We start from the raw sequence: 17,858 nt of genomic DNA on the forward strand, positions 1-17,858 counted from the left end.
CTCAATTGTGCTGCAGCACCACGCACAGATGTGAACAGGCTATCATATTGTTTGATGATGCCTATTAACGCATTCTACGGATCTCCAAACGCATGAAAGCGGACAAAAAAAAGGAACCTGAGCTATTTTCGAAATTATGCTGCAGCACCACGCACAGACGTGAACAGGCTATCACATTGTTTGATGACGCCTATTAACGTGTGCTACGGACCTCCAAACGCATGAAAGTGGACCAAAAAAAAGGGACCTGAGCTATTTTCTAAACTGTGCTGCAGCACCACGCACAGATGTGAACAGGCTATCACATTGTTTGATGACGCCTATTAGCGCGTTCTATGGATCTCCAAACGCATGAAAGCAGACAAAAAAAAGGGACCTGAGCTATTTTCTAAATTGTGCTGCAGCACCACACACAGACGTGACCAGGCTATAACAGTGTTTGATGGCGCCTATTAGCGCGTTCTACGGATCTCCAAACGCATGAAAGCAGACAAAAAAAAGGGACCTGAGCTATTTTCTAAATTGTGCTGCAGCACCATGCACATACGTGAACAGGCTATCACAGTGTTTGATGACGCCTATTAGCGCATTCTATGGATCTCGAAACGCATGAAAGCAGACAAAAAAAGGGACCTGAGCTATTTTCTAAATTGTGCTGCAGCACCACACACAGACGTGAACAGGCTATCACATTGTTTGATGACGCCTATTAGCGCGTTCTATGGATCTCCAAACGCATGAAAGCAGACAAAAAAAGGGACCTGAGCTATTTTCTAAACTGTGCTGCAGCACCACGCACAGATGTGAACAGGCTATCACATTGATGACGCCTATTAGCGCGTTCTATGGATCTCCAAACGCATGAAAGCAGACAAAAAAAAAGGGACCTGAGCTATTTTCTAAATTGTGCTGCAGCACCACACACAGACGTGACCAGGCTATAACAGTGTTTGATGGCGCCTATTAGCGCGTTCTACGGATCTCCAAACGCATGAAAGCAGACAAAAAAAAGGGACCTGAGCTATTTTCTAAATTGTGCTGCAGCACCATGCACATACGTGACCAGGCTATCACAGTGTTTGATGACGCCTATTAGCGCATTCTATGGATCTCGAAACGCATGAAAGCAGACAAAAAAAGGGACCTGAGCTATTTTCTAAATTGTGCTGCAGCACCACACACAGACGTGAACAGGCTATCACATTGTTTGATGACGCCTATTAGCGCGTTCTATGGATCTCCAAACGCATGAAAGCAGACAAAAAAAGGGACCTGAGCTATTTTCTAAACTGTGCTGCAGCACCACGCACAGATGTGAACAGGCTATCACAGTGTTTGATGACGCCTATTAGTGCATTCTATGGATCTCCAAACGCATGAAAGCAGACAAAAAAAAGGGACCTGAGCTATTTTCTAAATTGTGCTGCAGCACCACACACAGACGTGACCAGGCTATAACAGTGTTTGATGGCGCCTATTAGCGCGTTCTACGGATCTCCAAACGCATGAAAGCAGACAAAAAAAAGGGACCTGAGCTATTTTCTAAATTGTGCTGCAGCACCATGCACATACGTGAACAGGCTATCACAGTGTTTGATGACGCCTATTAGCGCGTTCTATGGATCTCCAAACGCATGAAAGCGGACAAAAAAAAGGGACCTGAGCTATTTTTTAAATTGTGCTGCAGCACCACGCACAGATGTGAACAGGCTATCACATTGTTTGATGACATACTATTAGCGTGTTCTGACATACGTGTTACAATAGTGTAGCCACAGTTCTCCGGCTTTCTAAAGCTCAATACACACGGGGTGTTTTAATAACGCCGGCAACATTAGCTGCGTAAAGTCACGTTAAAAACAGGAGTTTTTCAGCGTTTTTTAGCGTTTCTGCATTAGCGTTAATAGTTAACTAATCTCAGATAACAGCCTGAACAGCAGGATTCAATTCAGAAGATAAAAAAGTGAACTACGCTTCTTTTTTTTTTCTGTAACCAAAAGAAATGAATGTTATTCCTGCAGCCATCACAGATTTAACTCATCGGTAACCAGAGCACTTCCAGGCCTTGTCTTGTGACAGCCAGGGATTAACCCCTGATGGACTGGAGCGTTTCAGTTTCTTCTGAGCACTGATTCCATGTCAAACAACAGCCTGCTCCCCTCCAGTTATTGGCACAGGTTAAACTGTTTCCAGTGTGACATCAGAGTTTCAGGTCTGTGCTCCCAGCCCCTCCCCTGCACTGTGATTGGTCTAGAAGCCCCAAGCCTGCCAGTTACCTTTCTGGTCAGAAGTAGTGTGGAGGATAGCAGAAACCCAGGCTGGGGCTGACACTGTTTAGTTTGGACTTCCACCAGGCGAAGCCATTTGATTCTTAGCAGGCAGCATATGGCTGATCTGATCTCACTGAGTGCTGATTATTCCTCCATGGGGCTCTGATGAGGGCCAGAAGGATGTGTGCAGATCTTCAATAGATCCTCATTGAAAGTCAGGTAAGAGGGGAACTGTTGCTAGGACTCTTTTTTATTAACAGTGAAGAATGTCAAGGAGCTGTGAACTGATATGCTTGATGGCAGACAGCATGTTACTTCTCATGACGTTTGCTGTGATCCCTCCAAGTGTATTAGTTTCTTCTGTCCTGATCAGCAAGGTCTGATCAGGCTGTATAGGTATGTTATAAAGAGCATGCTTTGTATTTTATAGTATTCTTGTGTTCCTGTTGATTGGTAAACACGAAAAAAGTTGGGGGGATTGTGATGTATTTCCTATATGTTATGTAGGCAGCTTAAGAACTGCGATTTTAAGTGCCCGGCCAAACCGGGTGCAACTTGTCATGCGATTTGCCCTGCCATGCGAGTTTCAAATCGCACGGCAAGTCGCATCCTATTGTCCACACTGAAAGCGGTCCTAGATTGTAAGCTCGAAAGAGCAGGGCCCTTGAACCCCTCATGTTTTGTTTTGTTACTGTATTGTCTCATGTTCTGTCCCCCTGCTATTGTACAGTGCTGAGCATACCTTTTAGTGCTATATAAATACTGTATAATAATAGTAATAATAATAATATCGGTGCGATTGGTCAGAGCCGCACCGATATCTAAAGTAGTGCATGCACTACTTCAAGTGCGACTATGAGTTGTCTGTCTGCCCCTGGTCACAGCTCATCCTAGTTTCTTATTTGATATTTATCACACGATTCTCCCATCATTGATTAGAAATGTGTTCATTTTTCGATTTCTAAAGTAGCGCATGCACTACTTCAGGTGCGACTTGCATAGACATCTGTGTCTTGCAAGGCGCAGATGTCTTGCAAATCGCACCTCTAATCGGTATGACATCTGACTTGAGATCATGTGACTTCAGCAAAAGTCACACAATTTCAAAGTTGGATCGGTGTGACCGGCGTGTAATACAAATCATATAAAAATAACTTGGTGAGAATCAGTTATAACCCATTATACTGAAAGGCGCATGAATCATAGAAGTGGGTTTTACACTTAGGTCGTACCAATCCGACTTTGAAATCGCGTGACTTGCAGTGAAGTCGCACGATTTCAAAGTCAGATGTCATTCCAGCTTGAGGTGTGACTTGCAAGACACAGATGTCTATGCAAGTCGTACCTGAAGTAGTGCATGCGCTACTTTAGAAATCAAAAAATGAACACATTTCTAATCAATGATGGGAGAATCGTGTGATAAATATAATCAAATAAGAAACCAGGATGAGCTGTGACCAGGGGCAGACTGACAACTCATGGGGCCCCGGGCAATAGGAGATCATGGGGCCCCTGTGTCCTTGCCCAAACTCAAAAAAGCCTATGAAAAAGGTACCAGCGGCATCTCATGGGGCCCCCTACTGATCCCAGGCCCTCGGGCAGTGCCCGAGTTTCCAAATGGTCAGTCCGCTGTGACCTGTAAAGAAAAGAAGATCCTTGGCTATGAAATTTCTTTTGAAATTGAAGGGTTGGGTGAATTTAGAAATCAATGGTGGCACCGTCGATTTACAAAACATACAACATTTCTGATTTTCTAAAGAAAATTATTCGGAATTTGACCCATGTACGGTCTGCATCTGGCTAGGATCACTACTATGTGTTTTTCAGTGTGTTTTCAGTTTTGCAGAAACGCACTATGGTCCATTTCATGTGATTTCCTATGGGTCACGTTCACATCTATGCGTTTTTAACCGGTACGTGCCATATGATTTGAAACTTGCATGGCAAGTCGCACCTAATTGCCTGCACTTACAGCAGTCATATCGGTGCGGTTCTGACTTGGTCGGAGCCGCACCGATTTCTAAAGTAGTGCATGCACTACTTCAGGTGTGACTTGAATAGACATCTGCGTCTTGCAAGTCACACCTCAAGTCTGAATGCCATCTGACTTTGACTTCAGCAAACGTCACACAATGTCAAAGTTAGATCAGTGTGGCCGGAGTGTAATACAAATCATATAAAAATAACTTGGTGGTGAGATTCCGAGTTCTAACCCAACATATTGAAAGGCGCACAAATCATAATAGAAGTGGGTTTTACACTCCGGTCACATCGATCCGACTTTGAAATCGTGTGACTTTCAGTGAAGTCACACCATTTCAAAGTCGGATGTCACTCCGGCTTGAGGTGTTACTTGCAAGACACAGATGTCGATGCAAGTCGCACTTGAAGTAGTGCATGCGCTACTTTAGAAATCGGTGCAGCTCCAACCAGGTCGAAATCGCATCGATACGACCTCTTTAATTGCGGACAGTAGGGTGCGACTTGCCATGCAATTTGAAACTCGCATGGCGAATCGTATGGCAAGTCGCACCTGGTATGACCGGGCACCAGGGGCGGACTGACAACTCATGGGGCCCCCAGGCAAAAGGGGATCATGGAGCCCCTGTGTCCTTGCCCAAACTCAAAAAAGCCTATGAAAAAGGTACCAGGGGCATCTCATGGGGCCCCCTACTGACCTCGGTCAGAGTCCGAGTTTCCAAATGGTCAGTCCGCCCCCGCCGGGCACTTATTTCTCTTCATAAGTAGATTTCTTGTCAGGTGTTTATTTCTCTAGCCTGCATTAAAGTACAAAATGATTAACAGATCTTGGTTGCTATGGGCAACGGCGCTAGTTGTCTGCTCCAGGTTTTATAAAGAGGCTACCTGTAAGCAAGCAGAGACCGAAATGTACAGGATTATGTATTCCTTACGTATAAGGAATTTACTAAAACTGGAGCTGCTGTGTATAGTAACCAATCAGTTTCTATTTTCAACTTGTTCAGGTAAGCGATGAAACGCTAGAAGCTGATTGGTTGCCCTATCACAGTTTCAGTTTTGATAAATTCCCCTCTAGGAATTTTTAGAAATATATGTAATCCCTGTCATCTACTTGGCACAGGAAGAACAAATGTTTTGGTACTTTCTGCTTAAGCCATTGACACTATATCAAGAAGTAGCCCCGGACATGTGAGCCGATCAGCAGGTTGTAACAGGCAAGGACATGTATGGTGTTCCTCGTTTTACTTATGGGGGTGCCCATTCCTGATGTCCAACGTTTGCCACCCCCTCCAGACTCATTTACATCATACCGGGTGTTGTCCGTTCAACTTTTTTTCCCAGCAGGGCCTTTGTATTTCACATGCGTTTTTGGGAGCTGTCTGTTGGCATGCAGGAGAAACCAGCAGAAATGTATATTCTGACCAGGGGCGGACTGACCATTTGGAAACTCAGGCACTGCTCGAGGGCCCGGGGTCAGTAGGGGGCCCCATGAGATGCCCATGGTACCTTTTTCATAGGCTTTTTTGAGTTTGGGCAAGGACACAGGGGCCCCATGATCCCCTATTGCCGGGGGCCCCATGAGTTGTCAGTCCGCCCCTGATCTGACGTGTTTCCTTTGAAGTTTATGGAACTAAAAACACAACCTGGTGCAGCGGAAAAAAAAGTCCCTGACCCTTTAAAATACAAAACATATCGGTTGAAAATGCATGGATGTGAACATGACCAATAGCAAATCACGTGAAATGGACTGTAGTGCGTTTCTGCAAAACTGAAAAACTCACAGATGTGATCCTAGTCTGATGCAGACCATACATGTGTCAAATGCCGAATGCATTTTCTTTAGAAAATCAGAAATTTTGTACGTTTTGTAAATCGATGGTGCCACCATTGATTTCTAAATTCAACCAACCAAGCCTTCAATTTCACATGTTGCTACAGAAAAGGATTTTCGTAGGCAAGAATCTTCTTTTCTTTCCAAGTCACAGCTCATGCTGGTTTCTTTTTTGATCATATTTATCACACGATTCTCCCATCATTGATAAGAAATTTGTTTGTTTTTCAAAAAATTTCCAACATGCCCGATCACGCAAATTTGATTATTACACGAAAATCGGCCATTTCTGAGGTCCACTAATGGTGCAAAATTTGACCGAAAATTCTTAGAAAAGATTTTCGAAAGCAAATTCTTTCGGAATTCGACCTGTGTGTGGCCGGCTTTAGGATGCACATATTTAAGAATGCCCAGGACTTTTGCAGTTTATAAATGTTTATGTTCCATATAGGTATAAGGCTTCATGTACACTCTGTTTTAAAACGCTGCTTTTAAAGGCATCTACCTTTTTTTTTTTTTTTTTTTTTTTTGTCCAGGCACACATAGGCGTTTAGCGGCAGAAAAAAAAACCGCCACCACATCCAGGAGCAGCAGCGTGTTGGCAGAAAAAAAAACTTGAAACACATAAGCACATTTAGGCGCATATAACGCTAGAGTGTTAATTCATTTCAATGTCCAGAATATATTATTTTGGCCAATGATATAAATGAATGCCCAAGCGTTTAATGTGCCTAAGGCTCCATGTACACGAACCTACCCTGACAGCCGATCACAGGAAAATGCGGCAACCACGGCAGAGCGGTTTTGCTGCGTTTCTAGTTTTTCCTATCCTGAATGCCTAAGGGCTCATGTACACGAGCAGCTCCTAAACTTGAGTTTAGGAGCTTTTGGTAATTTTTTTTTTGCCAAAGCTCTTAGACTCAACTCCATAAAAGCCTATGTGTCCATGTACACTTAGGCTTGCAGCAGAGTTTAGGTGAGGTTAAACCTCCCTCTCCTGAACGTGGAAGAATCGTGTTCAGGATAGGAACGTTTTGACTACCGACCGTGGGAAAACATGGTACCGCGGTTGCCACATTTTGCCGCGGCTATCATTTTCCCATGGCTGGCGGTCAGGGTAGGCTCGTGTACATGGAGCCTAAGGTTTCATGTACACGAGCAGCTCCTAAACTCAAGTTTAGGAGCTTTTGGTATTTGTTTGCCAAAGCTCCTAGACTCAACTCCATAAAAGCCTATGTGTCCATGTACACATAGACTTTTAGCAGAGTTTAGGAGCTGCCGTGTTTAGGTGAGGTTAAACCTCCTTCTCCTGAATGCGGAAGAATTGCGTTGAGGATAGGAACGTTTTGACCACCGACCGCGGGAAAATGCAAAACTGCGGCCAAAATGTGGTACTGCAATTTGCGGTTTCCCACAGCCGGTGGTCAGGGTAGGCTTGTGTACATGGAGCTTAAGGTTTCGGAGTTTAGGAGCTTTTGGTATTTTTTTGCCAAAGTTCCTAAACTCAACTTCATAAAACCCATGTGTTCATGTACACACAGACTTTTAGCAGAGTTTAGGAGGTGAGGTTAAACCTCCCTCTCCTGAATGCGGAAGAATTGCGTACAGGATAGGAACGTTTTGACCGCCGACCGTGGGAAAATGTGCCAACCTTGGTACCGCGTTTTTGCCGTGATTTGCGGTTTCCCATGGCCGGTGGTCAGGGTAGGCTCATGTGAAGCCTAAACATGTCTAGACGTGTTTACACGCGTAAAGTGTTTTTTCTTCCAACACGTGCTGCCAGGAGGAAAGTTGTTTAGAAGAACTGGGAAAACACCCTGTGAGACCTTTAGTCTTGCATCTGGGCATTCCATGAGCTTTGGTGTAAAGATTAAAATAGACAAATTCAGGCCTCATTCAGCTGCAGAGGGCTGTACACTGTCACAAAGGAGCATACTTCTAAACCCCGGAGTCCCAGGTGTTTGCATGCAGCCACAAATCAGTGACAGGCTGAACGCATGGAACCACACATTCAAGTGCTTACATGCATACAGAAACGAATGAGCAGCCCCAGACACAGACATTTAGCTAGGTGCTAGGAAGATTTGTATTTTCCATACGTTGCCTGGCATTTGTGAACTGCGTAACCCTGTAGAATTGCTCAAAGGCTTGCAATGTAACCCTGTAGAATGGCTCAAAGGCTTGCAATTCCTGACCGTACACACTGCATATCTAGAATTTATAACTAACTAGTTGGGATGGGCCACTAAAAGAACAGAAATATTAACAGCTTTACAGAAGCACAGTGCATGGATTGGTTGATTCGTATGCAACGAAAGATGTGGAATACTGTGCTTTTCATCAGCGCTAAAGTAGAACGATCGTTGTATGGTCTAATTTTCTGATCTAGATGATATGGGAAACATTTAACAGAAACTGTCGGGATATATGAGGGAACCCTAGCCAGATGGAGGGCTGTCATCCTTTGCTTTTAAAGGTGCATGGCTGTCGGTTTTGTTTATCCTTGCTTCCCTACTCAGTTAAGTCACTGATCAAGAGTAAAGTGACACATACAGCTATACAGGTCCAAACAACACAGGGAGGAAAATGATCCTAGACTAAAAGGTTGAATAAAATAGGGTTTACCTGGTTTATCATTTGAGCACTGACATTTGAAGTCTAATTTAAAGCAGTTTTAACCCTAAAAATTGACATTATATTGAAGATTGCTAATTCTTAAAGGCGGTGGCTGCATTCATTTTCTTTTTTAGGCTTTCTTTTCTTTTTCACCGGGTGATCTGGCCAGTAAGTCTGTTTTTAAACAGAGCATGTTCTCCTTCAAATGTTACAGTAAGAGGGTTGAGATTAACTATTTACTACTTATGTAAAACCTTAATCTCAAAAGGAACAAAACTATTGCTGTAACCACCTGTGTGACTGCAGTGTGAGCTGAAGTTTGCCCTCAATTTGTAAGTTTATTTACATCTGCTAGTACATCTAATACTCCCTTCCCACCAGATTGGCAATGCTGCTGTCCAGAGGTGCATCCTGTGCTCCTTCATCCAGAGTGGGGGCACTGTAATACAGGAGGTGTGTTATGGCTCATGTACACGAGATGTTTGGAAAACACTTCAGAATGATGGAAACTGACTGCTGGAAAATGTAGGTTAAAAACGTCAGTTTAGCCGCGTTTGCATAACCCGCGTATATGCACGTTTGCGTTTAGAAGCGGTTTTTAAAGATCACATCAGGAGAACTTCCAGAATGCCCAGTAAAAAATTAACTATTTCAGACATTTTGAGAGAAAGAGAGAGAGCAGTATGTGTTGAGATGACCTGTCTTTTCTGGTTGAATTCACTGTGGATCCCATTGTGAGCATAATGCAGCACGTTCTACCATTTTTTTTTCTCCTTCACGCAAAACCTGGAACTGACTGCGCTGGTGTACCGGGTCCATTTGAATACATGGAAAACGCTTTGCATGCATTTCTGATGATGATAAAAGGCTCTGGACAGCATTTGGAAATGGAAAACGCTTCTAAACGAAAACGCTTATACACGCGTTTACAAGCGTTTGGCGTTTGAAACGCTGATAAAATCTACTCTTGAATGCAAGTTTGGTGTGTTCAAAAAAACGACTGTGAACTCATCTGCCTGTAAATGACGATGTGCACATGGACACATAGGAAAACATTAGGGAGAGTTCAGGGGCTGCTGAAAAAAATGCAGAAAAGCTCCTGAATGTGAGTTCATCAGCTGCAGTGTACTTGAGCCCTTACTGGCAGAGATTACCAGGTGAAAACAGAGGGGGGGAAAAGCCTAAAATAAAGAAAGGTAATGCAGCCACCTCATCCAAAGATTGGAAAGCGGCAGTATAGTACATTTTTGGTTTTAGTTTTAATACTGCTTTAAACCACTCGGTGTTCAGCAGTGCTGTGAGCTCCCAGGGAACACGCACAGGCAGTGAATGCGGAGGCTGTTTATAAATGGCCACTCGCTCCTGCACTACTCCTGTCCGACCATTTATGTACGTGGGCCGGACGGGAGCAGTGCAGGAGCGAGTGGCCATTTATAAATGGCCTCTGCATTCACTGCCTGTGCGCGCTCCCTGGGAGCGCACAGCACCGCGGAAAACCGATCGCTGTACAGGACCTCTGTGTAAGGTCCCGATTCATATGATCACTGATTGGCCAATCAGTGATCACAGGAACAGTAGTATACAAGATGTCACTTGCTGACATCATTGCTTACTACGTGTGAAATCTGTGAATGATCACAGAGGTCACATGGTACAAGGCTATTCACAACAGTCTTGTACCATGTGACAAGCTGTGACCAATCACAGCTGTCAGTATTTCTCAATGGCTGCAAGAATGCAGCCAGAGAGAAGGAGAAATGATTGCTTTTACAGCCTTTATGGGTATAAAAGCAATCAGTGTAAAAAAAGAAAATGGTGACACTGTACTACTAGGGTGACGGTATGGTAATAAAAATAAATAATAATATAAAAATATAAAAAAAAGTTTGAAAAATTATAACTTTTGGTTATAAACTAATTTTTGGTTTTTTTTTTTAGATGTAGATGTAGATGAATACATGTTGGCCAAGATTTATGAAGAAAGATTATTTATTTGCAAAATTTTTTTTTTTTAAATGTTTGGACTTTTTCATTTATATAGCAAAAAAATTAAAATCCCAGTGGTGAATAAATACCACCAAAATAAAATGTTTAGCCGTCTCAAAAAAATGCTAAAAAATTCATATGGGTACAGTGTTGCATGACCGCGCAATTTTCATTCAAAGTGTGATAGCACTGAAAGCTGAAAATTGGCCTGAACAGGAAGGGGGTGAAAGTGTCCAGACTGGAAGTGGTTAAGTATGGTCACTTGTACCCCGCACTCATTGTACCAATGGTACCTGTTTGTTTGGGAGCTGCAAGAATTCTGTTCCTTATCTTTGTTTGCTCCCTAGTTACTCACTGCATTCCCTTGCCTTGTGTCAATCTCTTCTTTCCTGTTCCCTTATCTATTGCCCCTCTGTACTGAGATTGTTTATCTATACATTGGTTGGGGGGGGTCACCTGCACTGGATCTAGCTACGGTTTGTACCATTGTCACCTTCATTGCTATACTATTAATGCTGGCCGGATGAATAGATACAATAATATAACACAAAGTAATTGTTGAATGCATCCATTCATTTATTCATTAGAAGTAAAGTTTGCTGATTGCTTTCCAAGGTTACAATTATGAAGTTAACAGTCTAGGCTGGCTCACTGATCGTATAATAGCAAACCTGTTAATGTTGCCGTATTAATCTTAAAGAAGCAAAGTGATTCACGCTTGCAAAATTTTATTAGACACTTAAGCAGTTGTGCGGCAGTGATCGTTTACCCCTTTTTAATATGCACCAGGAAATGTAAATAAAGCAGTAAAACATTGATGATGTGAACTGTTACACCCCGGTCACACCAATCGGACTTCCAGTGAAGACTCACGATTTCAAAGTCTGTGAGGCATTTCTACAGTATAATTGTGATTTACACAAATATTATCTCCTTCATCAAGTCCAAATTGTTGTGGGCTATCAAATCTTGAAATCTTTGGCGTTTTTAAAAAATGTTTTGTAGAGGCTCCTTCAAGCCCATCTCCATCTATAGTATGTTCATTCACAATACGGAATCAAGGCAAATCATACTTCTAGTCCGACATCAGATTCAGATGGCCTTTTATGTGACCATCGTCTGTAATCCCAAAACGGCACATATATTGTACACACTATACAGGTGAAACTCAAAAAATTAGAACATCGTGCAAAAGTTCATTTATTTCAGTAATGCAACTTAAAAGGTGAAACTAATATATGAGACAGACTCATTACATGCAAAGCAAGATAGTTCAAACCGTGATTTGTCATAATTGTGATGATTATGGCTTACAGCTCATAAAAACCCCAAATCCACAATCTCAGAAAATTAGAATATTACATGCAATCAATAAAACAAGGATTGTACATAGAACAATATCGGACCTCTGAGAAGTATAAGCATGCATATGTACTCAGTACTTGGTTTGGGCCCCTTTTGCAGCAATTACTGCCTCAATGCGGCGTGGCATGGAAGCTATCAGCCTGTGGCACTGCTGAGGTGTTATAGAAGACCAGGATGCTTCAATAGCGACCTTCAGCTCTTCTGCATTGTTCGGTCTCATGTCTCTCATCTTTCTCTTGGCAATGCCCCATAGATTCTCTATGGGGTTCAGGTCAGGTAAGTTTGCTGGCCAATCAAGCACCGTAATCCCACGGTCATTGAACCAGGTTTTGGTGCTTTTGGCAGTGTGGGCAGGTGCCAAGTCCTGCTGGAAAATGAAGCCAGCATCCCCATAAAGCTCGTCTGCGGAAGGCAGCATGAAGTGCTCCAAAATCTCCTGGTAGACGGCTGCGTTGACCCTGGACTTAATGAAGCACAGTGGACCAACACCAGCAGATGACATGGCTCCCCAAATCAACACAGACTGTGGAAACTTCACACTGGACGTTTTGTGGGTTTTTTTTGTCAACTTGTTGGGCAGATTAAAACACAAAATGCATCAGAATCACACTACATGCATTTCTGCAGCATCTTCGATGACGTCTATTGAACCAAAATGCAACATTTTGCGTTTAAAAATGTCCCTGACCCTTTCCAAAAAAACGCACTGGGTGAAAACACAGAAGTGTGAACGTGTCCCTTAGGAAATCTTGTTAAATGGATTGTAGTGCGTTTCTGCAAAACGCTTAGGTGTGAACCTAGACTAAGATTAAAGTCAGATTTTGAGCATCCCCAGCAACAAAAATGTAATTTTTGGTGAGATATTCACTCCAAAAGGGAAATCACATCTAAAGGGATGCAGAGCCTGCCACTTTCCTCATTAGAACCCTGAAGGTGCAGCAGCTGATTGATAATTAGGAAATCACACGCATACAGATTCACTCTGCATATAGACACAGAAAACAAACCTCTTCTTCAGAAGAACAAAAGGTAGGAAACTGCAAGAAAGCTTATTAAACTCCTTGCAATGTATATATATCACTCAGATTATTTTTTTCTCAACAAAAGCGGAGTTAAGCTTCAACTGCTTTAGTATATCTAGGAAAATGAATCAAGTTTGCTGTTTTAGTTGAAATCCTAAATCCTCTTCAGCATTGTATGAATGGAGGAGGCTGGTCTTTCATTCATCTGCCTATCCTCCATTCATAGAGCACTTTTCAATACTGGAAACATTGGGTTGACATAGTCGGCACTCTTGACAAGTGCCTATGACAAGTCCAGTGGCTGTATTAACCCCTGCAGCACCGGAGGATTACCAATGTGGGGGGGAGGGAATATGGGGGGCAGAAGACTAAAGATTTCAACTTAAGAGAGCACAAGGGACATTTCTCGTTGTAAGATGTAAGTACTGTCCCTTGTACTGATTACAAAAAAAACAAAAATCAAACTTGGGCTTTTACTGCTTTCCCGCCGCCCTGTAGCAAAAATACTGCTACAGGGTGGCAGGTCTGTGCAAAATCACATATATATACGCGATTTCACATTTCCAGGTAGGGGTGCGAGCGCTTTCTCTACCTGCGCCGCCATTGGCAACCTCGGCTGTCAATCTCTGGGTCCCAGCCGGTCATTCTCCGCCGGCACTCGGCGATCGCGTGAGTATCACTGACGGGGGAAGACCTGTATGTAAACAATACAGATCTCTCTCCCCTGTCGGCGCCTGCTCATTGCTTTGTATTGCTCTGCATAGCAGAGCAATATAAAGCAATGTGCTTACACAGTAAAGTGTACACACAGCACACAGTTAACCCTTTAATCACAATATGAAAATGTGTCAAAATTACATAAATAGATAACTACTTATACAATTCACCTCATAAAGTAATTAGTCGGCGGGTCAACTTCCGGTTCCGGTATGCGTCTTGACGTCACAGCCTTTGACGCATTTCGTCATCGACTTAATCATAAGGGATCCCTTATGATTAAGTCGATGACGAAACGCGTCAAGGGCTGTGACGTCAAGACGCATACCGGAACCGGAAGTCGACCGGCGGCCATTTTGCAAAAGGGAAAAGAGGATAAAGACTGTGTGTTGGTCCCTGGATGTTCCCTGGATGGTAGCTTGGCGGTTTCTACGGTATTTAAAGCGGTTTTAAATTATTTGAAATGTGAGCAGTTTTAATAAAGTTTCTCTGTACATTACTTTGGCGGTATTACACTATTTGTCCCTCATATGCTTTCTATCTATATGGTACCATTGATATGGAGATATGGAAAATCCTGCTGGAATAGTGCCCTGAATACAGTGGAATCTGGGGGAGCACTCTAGGAGGATCCCATCCATAGGATGATTATTGAAAGCAGGTTTATTGAGGAGTGTTGGTAAGGGTATATATTCCTTACTATAATAGAAGTGGCACAGTGTGGATTTGTTTTTGGAGCACTGGAAGAGTGATTCACAGTACACAGTGTTTTGCACTAATTAATTTATATATATTTTTTTAATTAATTAAATTGATGCACTTGGTTCACTTTTTACACTAATTATTTTAGAAAAATAAATTATATTTTATTTGGATAATCACCAGAGTGTTGTCACGAATATTTTATTATATTATAAAGATAATACACTATGTGATATTTTCTTTTTGTTTGAGGTTTATCGTGAGAAAGGAAGGATTGAAAGGATTTCTCAGTTTCATTTTTTATATTTATAATTTTTGGAATTTTTTTGGACTTATATTAATTTTGCTTGGACTTTTTTGGGTGAAGGTTTTATTTGTGCTATGGGGAAGTAAGCTTTGCTGCATATTGTTTTTTTTTTTTTTTTTTTTTTTAATTTGTCACGTATTATACTTAAGGAAGTGGTAGTTATAGAGATATATAACCCTTTGATCGCCCCATATGTTAACTCCTTCCTGCCCAGTGCCATTAGTACAGTGTGAGTGCATTTTATTAGCACTGATCACTCTATTAGTGTTATTGGGATGTCAGTGGCAGTTAGTCAGCTCCGCCCCAGTGTCAAATTTCCACCACAGTCCCGCTATAAGTCTCTGATCGTCGCCATTACTCGAGGGTGTGTGTATGTATGTATGTGTGTGTGTGTGTATATATATGTATGTATGTATGTATGTATATATATATATATATATATATATGTGTATATATATATATATATGTGTATATATATATATATATGTGTGTGTGTGTATATGTATGTATGTATGTGTGTATATATGTGTGTGTGTGTGTATATGTATGTGTATATGTATATATATATATATATATATATATATATATATATATATATATATATATATATAAATCCAGTATGTATACCACCATTTGTAGACACTCTAACTTTCACGTGAACCAATTAAATACGTATTGGGATTTTTTTTTTTTTAGCAAAAACGTAGCAAAATACATTTTGGCCTAAAATTTATGATGAAATTAGATTTAAAAAAAAAAATTTTACTGGACATGTTTAATAGCAAAAAGTCAAAAATATTGTTTTTCTCAAAATTGGCGGTCTTTTTTTGTTTTTAGCACAAAATATAAATGCACAGGCGATCAAATACCACCGAACGAAAACTCCATTTGTGGGAAAAAAGGGTCATAAATTTCATTTGAGTTCAGTACTGCATGACAGCGCAATTGTCAGTTAAAGTAACGCAGAGCTGTATTGCAAAAAATGGCCTGGTCAGGAAGGGGGGTAAATCCTCTGGAGGGCAAGTGGTTAATGGTTATAGTACTCAGTTCATGCATCTAGAATACAGCTTGGATTATTAGTTCATACCCCTATGGTGTTACATAAAACAATGTAACAGCCTGGTGGACATGTGCTTCCAGTGTCTTTTGTATAAGTGAATATGCTTACCAGCTGTCTTTTCAGGTATACAATAGCTCTGATCTCAAGAAAAATCTAGGTTTGCCTCTGATGTTGTCAGGAAATATTTTTTCTACAGGAAATAACAGGCCATTCAGGTTCTTTCACAATGCTAAATGTCACACTTTCCTTTTCATCATTTACTTGGAAGTATCCATGCACAACACTTTCCTTGCCTTTCACTTTTCTGCATTCCATCTATTATGCCCGTGGCTTGATAAGAATAAATGGTGTAAGTGATCACCCCAGTGATGTAACTGGCTGTAGTGTTCTATTGTAATATTTTATGTCCTTGGCATCTGGAAACAAAATACAGAAGACATGCTTGGTTCCTCTAAACTGTATATATAACATCTACAAGAACTACAATGACTTTGGCTACACTTTTACCCAACCCTTAGCCTGGGTTCACACTTATATTGCATATTGCATGTGATTTGCACAGGAACCGCACCACATTCCTGTGCAAAACACATGCGAATTCTGTGTGGTGCGATTTGAGCAATTTTGTATGGCCCAAATCACTCCACATCCGCACCAAAAAGGTGCAGGACCCTTTTTTGATCTGCACTGGAAATGGATCGCATGGGTATTCACACCCATGTGATCCAATTCTGCACATCGCACTGCGTTTTGCGAATTGACAGAAACCGGTACGAATTCTGCCCCACATCAGTGTGAACCAAGGCTTAACTTCCCCCCCATTCACACCTGAGCATTCTGAAGCATGTTTCCAGAAGAACTTCCAGTGCTCAATGCACAGATTTCCCTTTTTGCTATTGCGCCTGTTCAGATAAAGTACCGGAGCTTCATTGTAGCACTATCGCATGTTTTTGGCCCAAATAGATTTCAAATGGAGCTTTATAAAAACGATTTTGCACCTAATGACCGTAACATCCTTTTAGTGACTTGCATTTATCTAAAACAAAAATGCTTAGCGAATCCTGTAGTTGCTGACTTTTAATAAAAGGACACTTGCCTGTCCAGGGATCCAGCGCCATCCTCATCTGAGCTAGTTCTTAACTAGAGTTGGGTTCCTGGCGCCATCATCTTTAGTGTGGGAAGCTGGCTGTGACAGCTTGCCCCTCACCAAAAAAAGTGTTCCAAATATGACATGGAGAGAGGACGACTTAAATTGGAACTTTCACTTTTGGGTGAAGTTCCACTTTAAGATTAAAAATGCATAAAAAAAAACACCAATGATACAAACCCTCAAGTGTGAATGTAGCCTTAACCAACTAATTACAATGTTTAAACTCCTCCTGATGTTTTGCTTAGTTTTGGCAAAGTGTACAGTATGTATACATGTCAGCTGGTAAACCTGAGTCCTTTGGTGTAAAGCAGCCTTACATCTAGTGCATGTCTGCTACCCACCACTTTTTTCTCTACCTTTTTTCCCTTGTTCGCTGTGCAAACAACTGCCTGTGTAATGGACAGAAGAGAAGGAAAGATGACAGCTGATGAAGTGAGCCTGTTTGAGCAGGGGGGAACCTAATTGCCAGGGTCTGGACAATGGAGGTGGGGGGGCGAAGGGGCATGTGCCTGGGTGCAAATTAATTATTTCGGGGGGCTCACTTGAGCTCAATGCACATCATAGCACCTTACCTGCCTCCCCTCCGAATCCTGCAGCTGCCCCCTTGTGCAGAATCTGAGATCGGCTGCTCTGCTTAAAGTGAGAGAGGTGAAGTGTTTCAGTGTAAAAAGAGACTAAGCATCGGGAGCAGCAGTGGTGATAGCCCCATGCCTCCATCGCTTTGTGGCCACACCGGGGCTTTGCGGGATTTCTCCTGCTCCATTGCAGCACTAGTAGTCACCCCCCTTGCACTGCATCCAGGACAGTGACCATGGCTCCTATGTGTGTACAGCCCCAAATGTGTCCCTGCAG

The 17,858-nt window shown here is 42.1% G+C and overlaps 1 protein-coding gene and 1 long non-coding RNA gene across 3 annotated transcripts in view; one reads left to right on the plus strand and one right to left on the minus strand.

Annotated features, from left to right (window-relative positions):
- Nucleotides 1–2,464, minus strand: part of LOC149466080 (uncharacterized) — a 43,775-nt gene extending 41,311 nt beyond the window's left edge. The window contains exon 1 of the long non-coding RNA XR_016312168.1: nucleotides 2,277–2,464. This is a non-coding gene — a long non-coding RNA (uncharacterized LOC149466080). The remainder of the gene's footprint in view (nucleotides 1–2,276) is intronic.
- SHROOM1 (shroom family member 1) overlaps nucleotides 2,307–17,858 on the plus strand; it is a 106,963-nt gene continuing 91,411 nt past the window's right edge. For both annotated transcript variants that reach the window (XM_089673045.1, XM_089673046.1), the window contains exon 1: nucleotides 2,307–2,489. The gene's annotated coding sequence lies outside the window, so the exon portion shown is untranslated. The remainder of the gene's footprint in view (nucleotides 2,490–17,858) is intronic.

The sequence above is a fragment of the Staurois parvus genome, unplaced genomic scaffold, assembly GCF_062004578.1.
Source record: "Staurois parvus isolate SC_StPar_1 unplaced genomic scaffold, SC_StPar_1.0 ptg000133l, whole genome shotgun sequence".
In the NCBI taxonomy this organism is placed as follows: Eukaryota; Metazoa; Chordata; class Amphibia; order Anura; family Ranidae; genus Staurois; species Staurois parvus.